Source organism: Zootermopsis nevadensis, unplaced genomic scaffold (assembly GCF_977971745.1).
Source record: "Zootermopsis nevadensis isolate Lab colony 2312 unplaced genomic scaffold, Znev_1.0 Znev_ptg000019l, whole genome shotgun sequence".
Taxonomy (NCBI): domain Eukaryota; kingdom Metazoa; phylum Arthropoda; class Insecta; order Blattodea; family Termopsidae; genus Zootermopsis; species Zootermopsis nevadensis.
In genome coordinates, this window is record NW_028259151.1 from 3,305,695 (window position 1) to 3,320,928 (window position 15,234).

Sequence of the window (15,234 nt, forward strand, 5' to 3'; positions counted from 1 at the left end):
TTTTACGTCTTATTTTCATGTTCCTTAGGGACTCAAGAGTTGTAAAAATACGCCTTTTTGCTCCCCCCCCCCCCCCCCGTCTGTCCGTCAGGCCGTCTATCGGTTTGTCGGCACGTAACAATTTCAGAACCGTTGAACAGATTTTCATAAAATTTTACGTTAGAGTTCTACTAAAATTTGTACATTTATTAATATTGTGGTTAAAAACGGACACTTCATAATTAAGGTCTATATGCACCTGACGAAAAACCTTGCTCCTAGTACCAAGGTCAACAGTCGTTAGCTCAAGGTCGTTGGTGATACACGGGTCACCGGTTCAAGGCCGATGGTTCCATACCAAACATCACTTGACCATAGGCCCAAAGTCACTCGTTCCCGACCACTTGCTCAAGAACCAAAGCAAAAGTCCAGCTTCAAGGTCATTTGTCCCGAAAGACATCAGTCACAAATGCGGCCGTGGCCTAATTTAAGGTACTATCTAGGCATTTGCATAGACGGACTGAGGAAAGCCACGAAAGAACTCAGTGAGGATAGTCCGCACCAGGCCGAGATTTGAATCCGGTATCTTCCGAATACGAAGCACGAGTTCAACATCATTACAAATTCCATGCGATTTATCAGACTTTATATGCACCAACGCATTCAGGATTAAACTCTGCATGGGCTACGTCTATCCCATGGAACTTTCGCATTACACCTTTCAAAGTTCTGCTAGTCAGAATCTCAACTAGTGAAAATATAAATGGACCATTAATTTTGTAATCGTTAATTTACACTAGTCTCGAAACATAAACTAAGGGATCTGATAGAACACAGACGTCTCATGTTCTTCCCAGAACTTTTTGTTTTATCTCAGTAATAAAAACGAGTTTTTACTAACAACTCGCAAATCCTGGTTTTCCTTCTGATTCAAATGAAATTCTGGACAGGGTTTCAGGCTGCTCAAGCCACTACAAATAACGTTGCTTGTTGATTTATAAATTTCAGTCACTCATAAATAACGTTTTCATGACTGGATAATTTGTATGTAATTCGTTTGATGTAATAGCATAATATACATTATGTAACAACCAAAGGTCGTTCCTACACTGACTGACTCATAATAAAAACAACTTGCTCACCTCGTGTACGAGGTAACCTAACCGCTTTCGCTTCTGCTCTGATGTGTGGGTGGTTTAACCTCTTGATTTGGTGCAATAATCGATCTTTGCGTTTTCACTTACAGAGGTACAAATCTATGGTGGTGAGAATAATACCTTCCGTTACGGTGAATTACGTAAAGTTGTAGCTCAGAAGTTATTACACCGCCATCTCTACACTAGCACGTTTCAATACTTCGACACCAGGTGGCTGCAAGTGTGCTCACTACAAGCACAGGCAGATAACAACATTTCCATCTTCGCTGCCGTAAAAATCGAAAATCTCAGACCGTTTGTACAGTCGACTAAATATAAATGTTCAAAAAATGGAAGGTAGGAAGAAAATGTGTAAAGAAGGAAGAAGTGTGCAGGATAGGAAGATAGAAAGACAGGAAAAAGTCATACTAAATACACAGACGAAACAAACACAGATCCTGCTATTGAATAAATGTAAAGAGTCTTTCAACGTCGATTAACTAGTGTAGCAGTAGGACTATAGAACTGCCTAATCCCTAGAACTCTGGCAAAAGCTACATTTAAACAGTGCAATTATCCTCGACGCAAACAGCTGTTACATGAAAGCCATGACTTAGAAGTTCCCACAACGGTGTGAAGTGGCCCCGTAATGGGGCAGCACATATCTGGGAGCAGCCCGGTACGAAAACATGTGTCATTAAAAAAAATACTCCCTCCCCAAATAAACAAAATTTAGGATTATATCAACCATCAATAATAACAGCACAAACTATGATGGAAATTAATTCTGTATGTGATGCAGTAGAGACGAAAGACAGACAGTGCCCAAAGCAGAATTCGACCTCGACGACGTAACCTTAAAAGGACCTTGGCTACTACGTCAATTAAATTGCAATTAAAGTAAACATGAAACAAGGGTTCCCAATCACTGCGCGCACGAAGTCACCAAAAATAAAAAAACATATAAACTCTAAAAATTACATTACCTCAATCAACAATTTAAAACTACTATATAAACTATATAAATTATATGTAAAGTAAAACTGTCCCGCTCATGTAGGCGCTTGGGGGAGAAGAAGTAGATCTCCTACTCATTATTAATCTCGGCACTAGATGGGAGTGAGTGGTCAGCGTCACGACCTGACCGCGGTTTACTCCCGGGAAAAGATCCCGGTACCCATTGGATAGGAGGCTGGGTGGGCCCCAGAGCCGGTCTGGACGCAGAGGCTAGAGGAGAAATCCTCTGCCCCCATTGGGGATCGAATCCCGGTCGTCCAGTCTGTTGTCAGTCACTATACTGACTGAGCTACCCCAACTCCTGGTAACTACACATACCACATGCTTTAACAGTCCGTGATTATTTCCTTAAACAGCATTAAACAACTGATCTTTGTAATGAATAAATTTTATTTTCCTTGAGGTAAGGACTGAATGTTTAAATATTATTTAAATGAGATTCTGCCCCCCCCCCCCTCCAGAAGCCCCAAAAACCGATGAGACGTCCATGACAGGAGTTAAAAAGGAAAGTAACGCAGACAACGAAAACAAACTTACCCGAGTGGGATCCGCGTCAATGGATCTTCGATAACCCAGGAAATCGCCATCAGCCAAAACAAAATTCCCCAGACCGACTTTGCAGGTGTTCGCTGGAGCAGTTCCGTAACGAAAGTCAACCGCCAGTGCCGGGGAGAGAAAGGTAAGTAGGCGGGAAGGACAAGGGGTCAATTCGGCGCATGCGCTGGGGAATTAAATGTAACCGGAGAGAAAGAGCTCTAGGCAGGCGGGACGGCACAGAATCATGGTTATTATCCGCACGCCCGTATGCTAAGGCTACTGTAACGAAACATTTTGAGCCCACAATAAACGCACATAGACAGAATTATTCCAGCCTATAAGGAGACCAAGACGAAGCTGGAAATCTGCTTCAATGACTGCTACTTTTGGTCTGCATGATTTCGTTGCTTTTAAAATGTCCTTCATAAAACGTGACAGCCAGTGTAGTGTAATGCACCATAAGTTGTCTTCGGTAATTTACACACATTACCGTCAATTATGTATAGTTCCCAAAGAGACGCCAATCAGCAAAGATGGAACTCGGTAGACTAATATTCACTTTGCTACTTTGCTTCCTGTTTTAGAACTCTGCCTGCAACCACACTTAAGCAGTGTAATACAATGAGTTCATTTTTACTGTCAATAACAATAAAAGTGTTTTCACTGGAATTGTAATTAAGGAAACAGTAACTACTGCTAATTTCAGAGTACCTAACCTCATCAAGTCTACCAGGAAAAAGGGCACGGGAAGGTAATCCGCCATTTCCCACGGATTATGTGTGAACCGAGGCGGCACTTACGAAAAGTAACTCGCATAATTAACATGCAGATTTCAGCCTCAAAAGTCTACTTCATTTCTAATTACTGTGAAATCTAAATCGTTGAATTATGTTATTCATTCTAGTTAATATGTCAAAGCTCAAATATTATAATCCTTACGAAAGTGTAGCCATTTCCCACGACACTGAATTTCCTCTTGGGTGAAATTTTCTCAAGATGGTCTCATTAACGGCCCCTTTAAGAAGCAACTTCGCTGATTTCTCAACACCAATGTAACTAACGTCCACAACTATTAACATTATAAAAATATTTAATTACACTTATTTTACTCTGTTGATGAATTTCTAATGTCTACAAATAAGTCAATGTTCATTAATTTTTTCTTGTATTAATATAATATAAATGAGTAGTATAATTTATATACTGCATGTAATAGGTGGATTTATTTGTTAACATATAACTGCTTTATGTAAACCCTTTGTTTATATTATGTGAAAACTTTAAAATAGTATGAATTATATAATGTGTATTATTTTATGTATTTATTATTATAACTTATTATTGCGAACTAACATATGGATCCATGAAGTGTAATAAAGACGTAATCGTATGTAAGCACTTTGAGAGGTCCTTTCTGTTCACAACGGCGGGATAAACACCAAAGACCTACTCAAACCAATTAAGACAATGAGCAATAATACCAGTCCCATAAATTTTACTGTTTATTTTAAGAAATGAGAAGGTGTAATTGTAAACCTACGAACACCAAAAGAAATCGGTAAAGTATCATTTCATAAAAAGGCAAACATACAGGGCAAAACTAATTTCACTCCAGATTTATCGTGCACCGAGTATAGAACAGTATGAAATATCGATAACCTGGCAACTTAATATGGGGTTAGTGTCTGTTAAAGATGTTTTTGGAAAGCAGTTTAACTGCGAGTCTGTGCAGTCATCAGCTATTTTATCTATTTCATATTTGTAGGCTAGCTAACTTATTTACGTTCTAAACGCCTAATACTTATACACGACGGGTGACTTATGTGGATATTAAAACACAAAATAACAACAGAAATCTGAAAGTTCTTGCCGTTGGTGCGTTGGCAGTCTTTTACAGATTGATGAAAGACTCTCGGGAAACAAGCCGCGTCAGGTGGGTGAATGAACCATTTCTTCCGCCAACGTTTCGAGATTGGTTGAATACCCATCTATATAGCATTTGTTTATGAGTTACCACCGCGGACGATTGTCATTATCATTGTCGGGGTATTTTAGTATTGTAGTTGTCCAGGTCTGAGGCTAGCTAAACCAAGAGGTTAGACAGGTTTTCTGTTCTTTTCCCCCTTTTATCTACCCGAAGTCGGAAGCAAAATCCAGCTTCCAAAACGTAATTTTATAATTCAGACGACGGAAAAAATGGACAAAGTTTAATATAACAATTGTAAGATGATAATGTTGCGTCATATTGTGTTGAATATATACTTGTTCAATTTTTATCAGTCTAATCACAATAAAATATTATTATTAAATATTAAAATATTATTACAATTAACATTTAAATATTTAAAATATATGATGCATCATTTTAATATATTTTAAATATTTAAATGTTAATTGTAATATTTTAATATTTAATAATAATATTTTATTGTGATTAGACTGATAAAAATTGAACAAGTATAACAATTGTAAATATTACAAAATAACAGCCTTCCCAAAAGTGTCCCTCATTATTCTAATTAAATTTCGTCTGCAGAGAACATGATTCAAAACAACTATGCAGATCTAACAGACATTTCTGAATTAAAACGCACAGGAAGATTCTCCCCCTCCCCCCGTAATCGAGGTAATTAATTTTCCATGTACAGTGCATAGTTTGCACTCAAAACACAGTTTTACCTGAACAAACTTGTTGACATGACATGTAGTACTCGCACTGTGCCACTTTCTTGAAGTGCATTGAACGAAGACAGGTTACAGCAACACTGAAGCCAAATATCTGCATTCATGTACCGGTTGTTGGTAGAAATAAATGCTAGGATGTGCATCCTGTCTCTTGAAGAAGTAAACCGTATTCTAATTGTAAATAGATGTACAACAATTCCGTTTATAATGTCGACAGATGTGTTTACAGCAGTCCACGGTCAATAAAAATTAGTTTTTATTGCCAACTGTTACTTATATATATATATATATATAAGTATTGGCATTTATGTTAGATAAACAAAACTACCTTTACTGGCTAACCGCAGGATTAAAAATGAAACTCATATATCACGACCGAGGGTATAATAAAGTGGTACGCGGTCAGTGTTATCGCATACCTCAGACGGCGATGATGGAAGAGTACAGAGAAATTTTAGAATGATGATTAGCAGGCGAACACAGTAGAGCTCGGAGAAAAACCTGTTCCAGTGTCATTTCATCCATCAGTAATCTCACTAGAAGTCACCCTATATTGAACCCGGACCTCCTCGGTGGAAAGCCAGCTTCTAGCTACTTACGATATAGTACGAGATAAATTTAGGCCTATGCGCGTTGGACTGTACGTGCTGGAAAGTGTTTCTTGTTGCATGAAAATACTTCATTATTTCATTTACTTTCTATAAGCGTGTATTCACACATTTTATAGTAAAGCAATCATAGTCTAGAATGACAGGAAGCCAGTAACGTCTCGTAAACAAACTCCACGTGGAGCTCTAGCACATCAGAATGTAGAGAGATTTTTTGTGAAATTCACTTTTAGATTCCGTCCTCCAGCATCACCTCCGATGTGGGGAAGTATTTGGTTCAATGAATCAGGTATTCATCCTGGATGTTGATGCCATCTCCCCAAGAAAGTTCCTATAATATTATGTCAGCGAAAGAGTACGCCTTCTATTTAAACCTGTGAGATACGTGGCTGTTCGCCAAGAGAGACACGTGTTCTTATGGAGATCTTGTGTTCTTGTAACCCTACAGACTAGATAATGCTGTCGAGAACGGCGAGGTTAAAGAATGATTATAGCTGTCTTCTGGGTTGTTGTAGAAGTTTGCCGACGTTTCAGAGGTGCCTGTTGAGGCTCTGATGATGGCGACAAGAAGCACCTCTGAAACGTTTAAAAAAACGGCGCAACAAACCAGCAGACGGCCATCTTCGTATTAGCCTCCGTAAAAACCTGTAATTTCACGATGTTAAGACTGATTCCTCGACTAGACGTCGAAAATATCGAAATTAGAAAGTGAAACAATAATCTCTAATTTAATAACTTATTGATTCTCTTGTATCCTTCCACGTTTACATGTATGAGGTCAAAAACGTTGAGATGTTTTCAGTAACCCGAGTCCTTAACTCAGTAACACTAAGATTGGCTTTCCGGTCAAGAGAAACATTAGTAAAATAAACAAACAAATTAACATTCAGTGCTGGACACACTGGAAAAAGGACAAGGGATTCTAAGAAAACGTTTGAAACTCACAGTTTCAGTAAAGAAAGGAAACTACAGAGCAGAATAGTGAGACCTATCGGTGTAATGAAGGTGATCATGCAGGGTGCGTGTCTACACTCGAACAAACACAGGAAATGAAACGCTACCTGTAAATTGCTCAGATATTCATTCTGTAAAAGCTCTTTATGTGGCTAGACAGAGTCTGGTTAAACATGATGCCATTATAACATCAGAGCACCGAAGAGGTGATGTTCACAGAATATGAAACAGTGGCCCTCAGTTCTACTAAACCTGAATCAGATCGAAATTCGAACATCTGTACGATTGAAAATATTGTATAACCCGAATAAGGGGCTCACTCGAATTGCACATACGAGGTGCGATCAGAAAGTTTCCAGACAGCGCGTATAAAAACCCGTACACTTATCTCAGGTATTAAATTCATCCATCACCCTCGAAGTAGTTCCCCTGGGAGTGAACACAACGATCCCAGCGCCGCTGCCAAGCCTGGAAGCATCCCTGGAAATCTTTCTTTGTCAGCCTGTCAAGCACCATCTGCGATTCTGCCTGAATCTCTTCTATCGTCTCAAATCTCCTTCCCTTTAGCTGAATTTTCATCTTTGGGAAGAGGAAGAAGTCACACGGAGCTAAATCCGGCGAATAAGGAGGGTGCGGGATGACGGCCATGGTGTTTGAGGCCAAAAACTGCCGAACTTTGAGGGCGGTGTGCGCTGGCGCGTTGTCATGATGCGTCGCATGTGGAGTTCTTCCTTTAGAATCAGCTGACAGGTCCCATAGCCTATCCCAACAATGTCGCACAAGTCGTTGATGGTACGACGTCGATCTTCGTGAATGGCCTGCCGAATCTTAGTAACATTTTCGGGCGTTGTGCTCGAAGATGGTCGTCCAGAACGCTCGTCATCATCGACAGAGGTTCGGCCATTTTTAAAACGTGAATGCCACACAAAAGTTTGTGCACGACCCATTGCGGACTCCCCAAATGCTTGCTTTAGCATTTCATAGGTTTCCGTAGCCGTTTTGGCGAGTCTTTGGCAAAATTTGATGCACACGCCATTCCGAAATCGCAGGAGGGTCGGTGTAATGCACTACCAAAACGCCCGTAACTAAGAAACAAATGCTAATTCGATGATGCCGGCTGGCACACTGATTCACTATGAATGTAGGCCCAACCCCTTAGCGGCAGAAGCTCGTACTACATCCGGTTCGCCGTCTATTGACACAGTCTTGAAACTTTCTGATCGCAACTCGTATGAAGGTACATTTCAGATTAGCAGCCCTAAATCCTTCGTGGGAAACATAAATCTCTGTACACCTTGCCTGTAACAAAGAACCCAACTGTGCCATCTGTAGCACCACTTCTGCTGCAGTGATTAATAAGAAGTCCACAGAAGAATCTGTTTGACGGCAAACTGGAAGAAGTCCAATTCCTAACACTTAACTAAGACACACACACACACATCCACAATTTCATTCCAATTCTAAGGGAAGTCACAGGACCCTGAGCTGGTACAATTATACCGGAGCTTCATAATTTGGGCGTTAACTGAAGTACGAACATGGCCGTCCTCTGGGTTGTAGTGTCGTGTAGTCTGGTAGAAGGTTACAACCCAGAACACAGCCATGTTCGCACTCACCGCAGTGAGAACTTCAAATCCTAACATAACTGAGATCCATCTCCACACAGCAAACATATTCAATTCATTTATCTGGGGCAGACATTCAACAGCATTTCAAGTACCAGAGTGGATTTGGTAAAGTTGGGGACGTGAAGCTTGACAAGGCGTATCTGAGGAACATATGCAAGAGTTTATTAATGTCGATAAGAGGTGACACTCTAAAATTTAGAGTGTAACCTCTTACATGTATTTCTGTTAATTTAGAGTATAAATGAACAGAAATACATGTGAAATGCCAAAGAAGAAATGCTGTATAGGATTAGAGACTTTCGCGGCGAGTACAATCAATAAAATCTTCTCGGGCAATCAGCCGCGTTAACTGGTTACCGTAGTAAACCGACGTTTCGGGAACTAACTCTGTTCCCATCATCAGGGTTGGTTCCCGAAATGTCGGTTTACTACGGTAACCAGTTAACGCGGCTGATTGCTCGAGAAGATTTTATTGAAGAAATGGCGTAATTTTGTCTTAAATACCGGGCTAAAACTACAGACAACAGTGGGCTGTACATGATTAATTTGACGGAGTCATGGGCAGAGAACTGATATATGCAGTAAAACTACCTTCAACGCGGATTCGATTATACACGGTCTGAAAAAAAAGGCTGTAGTAGCATACGAAAACTACCGCTGCTACTTAAAAAGGTAAAGGCAGTTTAGCTTTTGTGTATCTATTAGAGTAGAGAGTTTGCTTTATTTTATTCAGAACATGTAAGAGTGCAAATATTCAGCTCAACTGTCATCCCACGATTTCTTCTTCACATTGTCGACATTTTAGTAAAATGGCGACTCAGTCCGAGTAAAATAAACCGAATGGAAAGTTTTTATGGAACTTCCTCCAAAACCACTACTGAATATTGATGATATATTTTGTGAAACTGAACTCGAGCACATAAGACGCCGTCTCGGGTCGAGTCGCCGATTTACTGCCAAGTCAACAGTGCTCCGAGTTGCCGCTTTCGGAATTGCGTCATTTCTCCCACAAGCAATAAACATTTTTTGAAGTTCTGGTTTTAGGGGTGTAGGTTCTATTTCTGAATGCCCTTTAGACTTTCTTAAATAAATATTTGAAACTGCTCAGATAGTTTGTGTTTAATCTGGATACTTCAGCCCCGAAGATGGAGACTCTACATTTCTCCGAAACGATGGTATCCACCGCCATGAAAACCTCAAATCACAAGCTGCATACTATCTGACGCAACGTCGACAATCATGACAGTACATTTCTATTACGGCGAATCTGAGGTTTGCTTACACACTCATTTATACAGCCAGACTGAATAAGATTCTCGGTATGTTGATGAAGCATTAATCCATGTACACAATAATAAAACTATATTTCAGTTCAATCACATGCTTCAATCAAGTACGACAGTCAAATTCTATCACTCCAGAAAATGTTTCATGAAAACTGAGACGTTTCAGAAACTGTACTGATTATGACATTACAGGGCATTAATCCTCTAGTTGTCAATTTCCGTTTTGATGTCATTCATAAGGACGCTAATTCCGTAGCCACATTTTGTAGCTGGACGATGGCAGTCCGTGGAGATGTTATTACCACTTACACATACAGGCATACCTCGTTTTATTGCGCTTCGCAGATATTGCGGGGTTTTTTTTATTACAAATCGAAGGTTTGTGGCAACCCTGAGTCGAGCAAGTCTATCGACGCCATTTTTCCAACAGCATGAGCTCACTTCGTGTCTTGTGTCACATTTTGGTAATTCTCGCAATGTTTTTTAGACATAACGCTATTGCACACTTAATAGACTACAGTATAATGTAAACATAACTTTTATATGCACTAGGAAACCAAAAAATTCGTGACTCGCTTTATTGCGGTGGTCTGGAACCGAGCCCGCAATATATCCGAGGTATGCCTGTACATGCACGCGTACACATATTATGCATGCATAAATACATGCTCTTCTGATAACCAGTCATTTTAACAGATGTAGGTTGCGACCTCGAGAGTTCTATTAACGCAAATTAAAAAGGTCTGCTGTCGCCCACGGCTATTTGGTGTCAATATCAAGTTGTTAAAAACTGTCATCTCGTGAGGTAGGAGTAACAATATTCATGGAAACCTTCCAATCTCGGGAAACACTCTGCCGATTCATTTACTCGGTCAAGAGCTTCGAGAAGGCCTTCATCGCCCCTTAAATGTGAAGTGATCTGCCGGTCTGAGTCACTCCAGAGGCTACAGGAGGTTGAGAATCTCTTGCAGCCCTTCAGACAAAGCAAAAACATTAAACACTTAGCTCGTCATTAAATAGAAACTTCCGGCTTGTTTTTAGGGAGCTGTTGCATGTCTTGCACAAAGAACGTGTCTTATTGTGGTTTATTTAACGATGCTGTCAGTAGCTGAAACTACTTAACAGCCAGTCCTACGTAAATCCCGGCGCCTGGTCGCCATTGCGCCCAACATTTTTACGACAAAAACAGAATTTTGTAGAACTTCCCGAATATTATTCTGATGGTTTCATATCTTTTAATATTATTATGTAACATTTTCGATTTCACGCCATGTAGTTCCGACTCCGTCCTGCAGGTTGCGGGTTAACAGTAGATTTGGTAATAGTGTAAATTCATAATAGTATATGCAGTGTAAATTATAACAAATGGCGTGGTCATTGTTTCTTGTGGATTTTTATGGAGGGATCACTTGAGAAGCAACCAATTAGCACGATCGAGTGACACTGGATTAAGAAGGCTGGATTTAAATGGCCCGAGAGTGGGTTTTGGTTTAACTGGTTTTAACAGTGTACTGTACAGTTTCCAGTTCTTATTTATTCTATCCGTCTTTCTCTGTTATGTATTCTGTCATTGTTTCGCCTTTAAAGGATATAATACCACCGTCGAAAAACACACGATGTATTTGTCCTCTTCGTCAGTAACATGTGTTAGCTCCTTTTGAGGGTTGGCACAGTGTTACATTAAACGACGCACTTGGAATACATCTGACTCGGGTTTTAGCCCGGGTCGAAGTTAGAAATAAATCTGACAAGCATTTAAGTTGCTATGATGAACACGTTTTGCAATTAGAAGTTAAAATGCTACATCCAAACATGTGAGTAGAATATATTACAAAGTTTACCAAGAGTATAAGATTGATAAATGTCTCCTGAAATGTAAGTACTTGCCTATGAATAAGAAAGAGGTGTTTGATAAGAATGCGTTAGTTTGTTCGAAAGCTCTTGTGATGCGTACCCGCGCTGTGAGCCTATTCTAACTCACAAATAAGGAAATCAGACCAAAAATAGGGTTTATAAACGGATTTGATAGCTGTATTTCCATTGTGGGCAACATTTTCAACACCTACAATACTTACGAAAAAACGAAACCAGAAAAGCAGTATTAAATAACAGATTGAACATGTACTTGGAACAGCCACGTATCACAGGGATTAAAAGTTATCATATTTCAATTTCGATAACAATTGGACAACACTAACGTACACTTTACACGAAGACCTAAATGCGTTTATGCACGCGGAAATGATTTGATGGCGAACCCGTAGGCTACCTTGGTTGCCACGGTTACTTCGGAATGTGCGCAACAACGTTGGAGAATCCTCCATGATGACGTCACACAGCCAGAGACACCTTGCCCACGCAAACATTTGCCCTGAAAACTCTGACATTCTAACGCCATTCATAGATGTCGAGGGTCAAGTTATGGCAAACGCGAAAGAATTATTACGACATGCGTACATTTACGTACAATGCAGCCAGTCGGAGGTCTTAGGTGCGTAAGGTTTTGGATTTCTCGAACATTGATACAGCGGTTTGAACTCCGCTCGGTGCTTGGATGTATATTTGCATTTTATTCATTGCCCTGAACAATGATGTGACAATCAGTTCAGGAAACCTACTGAAAGTCTAACAGTTTAATTGAAGTAGAGGCACCTAGAGACCTAACTACGAAGCTAGAATTGACATGCACAAAATTCAAAAATTTACGGTAAATTTTAAGCAGAAAAATTAAACGTACTCTCATAAAACCGAAAATATTATTCGATAAAATAATTACATAAAATTATAAGTGATTAAGTGCTTGATTAATGGAACAAATTGTAATATATTAATTAATTTTCGAATTATTTCGCGACGCCTTATCATACAGCGTCGGTGCTTTGGATGATTATGAATAATTAAAACGGTGAAGTGGAGAAGAGAGATCGTGGCCTTCTTTATGGTGCTGGTCCAGCATTTGGCATTAGAGAACGAGGGCTCACGAACGACCTCGCTCTCCTTAACGGTCCCCTGAGCCAATATTTGAAACCGGGACCTCCCGAATTAGAAGCAGGAGTGCTAATCATTCAACCGCGACGTTCAGTTTTTTTTTTAGTATTACTTCTAACTAACGCCTATTCAATCTTCGACAATTCCCCCTCCACGAAGTAGCAAAAACCGGCGTGGAATAACTCTATACTGTATAAGATTTGAGGTTTTCACAGCGGTGAGTATGAAGATTTCTGTCTTCTGGGTTGTTGCGCTGTGTAGTCTAGTCGTTGTTAACCAACGTTTCAGAGGTCATACTACCCTGATGACGGAGGCAGTATGACCTCTGAAACGTTGGTTAACATCGACCAGACTACTACACACCGCAACAACCCAGAAGACAGAAATCTTCATACTAAGAATCGTCCTGATGATGGAGGCAGTATGACCTCTGAAACGTTAGTTAACATCGACCAGACTACACAGCGCAACAACCCAGAAGATAGAAATCTTCATACTCATCGCCCTGATGACGGAGGCAGTATGACCTCCGAAACGTTGGTTAACATCGACCAGACTACACAGCGCAACAACCCAGAAGACAGAAATCTTCATACTCATCGCCCTGATGACGGAGGCAGTATGACCTCTGAAACGTTGGTAAACATCGACCAGACTACACAGCGCAACAACCCAGAAAACAGAAATCTTAACTCTACACTGCTGGAATCTGCATTAACTGACTTGAGTAAATCAAAGTAACCTCATTCCGTCAGTACGACAGCAGTCTACTGGATTCGATCCGCCGATCTTCACTGTAGGAAGCGACACGATGTGACATGTGATTCAAAGATTAATTGGAGCGTGTCTCTTCATTGCGTTTCTACAAAGCTTCATTGAACTAGAATTAAGACGTCGATCAGGCGGACAGCTGTGTTTGTTAGACGGGTTCCCCATAAACAAATCGGTTATGTAAAGACCTAGACTACTTTTTGTTCCCACCACAAATATAGCTCTTAAGACTGTACCATGCAAAATCCATCTGGTTAAACGGTTATATTTTTATTTTGTTCAGATGCCTTTACATTAACTGTGAACTTCGAGTAGCAAAAGGCGAACTCCAACACACATTTAAAATGACACATCAAAACCTCAAATATATTATATTCGGGAAATGTTTATTGTCATTCAATTCAGAATCTGTCTTCCCGACAAATATCTAAAAATGTAAATGTTCCAATAATTTTCCGCGTGGGGTCTCTCACATCAGGCCTAAGGGAAAAATATACAGACATACCTCGAAGATATTGCGGGTTAGGTTCCAATCCACCGCAATAAAGCGAGTCATACGAATTTCTTGGTTTCCCAGTGCATATAAAAGTTATGTTTACACTATACTGTAGTCTATTAAGTTGGCAATAGCATTATGTCTAAAAAAAACAATGTGCATACCTTAATTAAAAAATACTTTATTGCTAAAAAATGTGACACAAAGACACGAAGTGAGCACATGCTGTTGGAAAAATGGCGCCGATAGACTTGCTCGACGCAGGGTTGCCACAAACCTTCAATTTGTAAAAAAACGCAATATCTGCGAAGCGCAATAAAACGAGGTATGCCTGTAGATTGAGGATAGGTAGTGATTTTTTTTTCGGTTGTGTCGCCCTGTAGTCTTGCAGCGAGTTAATAACGAAACACGACTACACAACCCAGAAGAACACAATCCATTTCTTCCACCGCCGTGGAAACCTCAAATCTAACAGAGGCGTGACGGTGTTCCAGAACAAGATGCTGGGGAGAATATTAGAGTCTAGGAAGAAGGAAGCAACAGGGAACTGGAGAAAGCTGCATAATCATTCGTTAATTAAGCTCTCTGTACAGGAGACTGTCCAATCTAACACCGGTGTTTTTCTGTTCACAGCTGCAATGATTCTATCTTAGCGGCGCCACAGAAGTTACATCATAAGGAGTTTCGTGATTTGTATTCTTCACCAGATGTTACTACAGTGATCAAACAAGGGGCATAATCAAATGGGACATGCAGCACGTATTGTAGAGAAGAGAAATGATCAGATAATTTTAATCGGAACAGCTGAACGGTAGAGACAGTGCAGCCTCGTCCTAGATGAAAGGATAATATTAAAATGGGCTTAAAGAAAAAGGTTAAGAGGGCGTGGATAAATGTTCATCTGTCACAAAATATGAACCAGTTGCGAGCTCTTGAAAACGGTAACGAGAATTTCGGTTCTATAAAAGGCGGGTAATTTCTTGATCAGCTGATTAACTATCAGCTTCCCAAGAGGAAATGTATCCATGTCAGGTGGGTCCCTTGTTACCATGGCATGGCGCGTCCTCAGGTTGCGGATGGAGGAGAAGGCCTTCAGATATGGAGGGTAGTTGTGAATATGTTGAATAAGCAGTCGCAGACAGCCGACAA

General features: G+C 40.1%; 1 protein-coding gene across 5 annotated transcripts in view; it reads right to left on the bottom strand.

The window, feature by feature from the left end:
- The window catches only part of corn (microtubule-binding protein cornetto), an 86,340-nt gene that overhangs the window by 49,787 nt on the left and 21,319 nt on the right, over positions 1 to 15,234 (bottom strand). The window contains exon 1 of one of the 5 annotated variants that reach the window (XM_022063038.2): positions 2,670 to 2,793. The exons of 3 other annotated variants lie outside the window; for them this stretch is intronic. The gene's annotated coding sequence lies outside the window, so the exon portion shown is untranslated. Of the gene's footprint in view, positions 1 to 2,669; positions 2,794 to 15,234 lie in introns of those variants that run through there. One more of the 5 variants, XM_022063037.2, reaches the window with a different exon arrangement.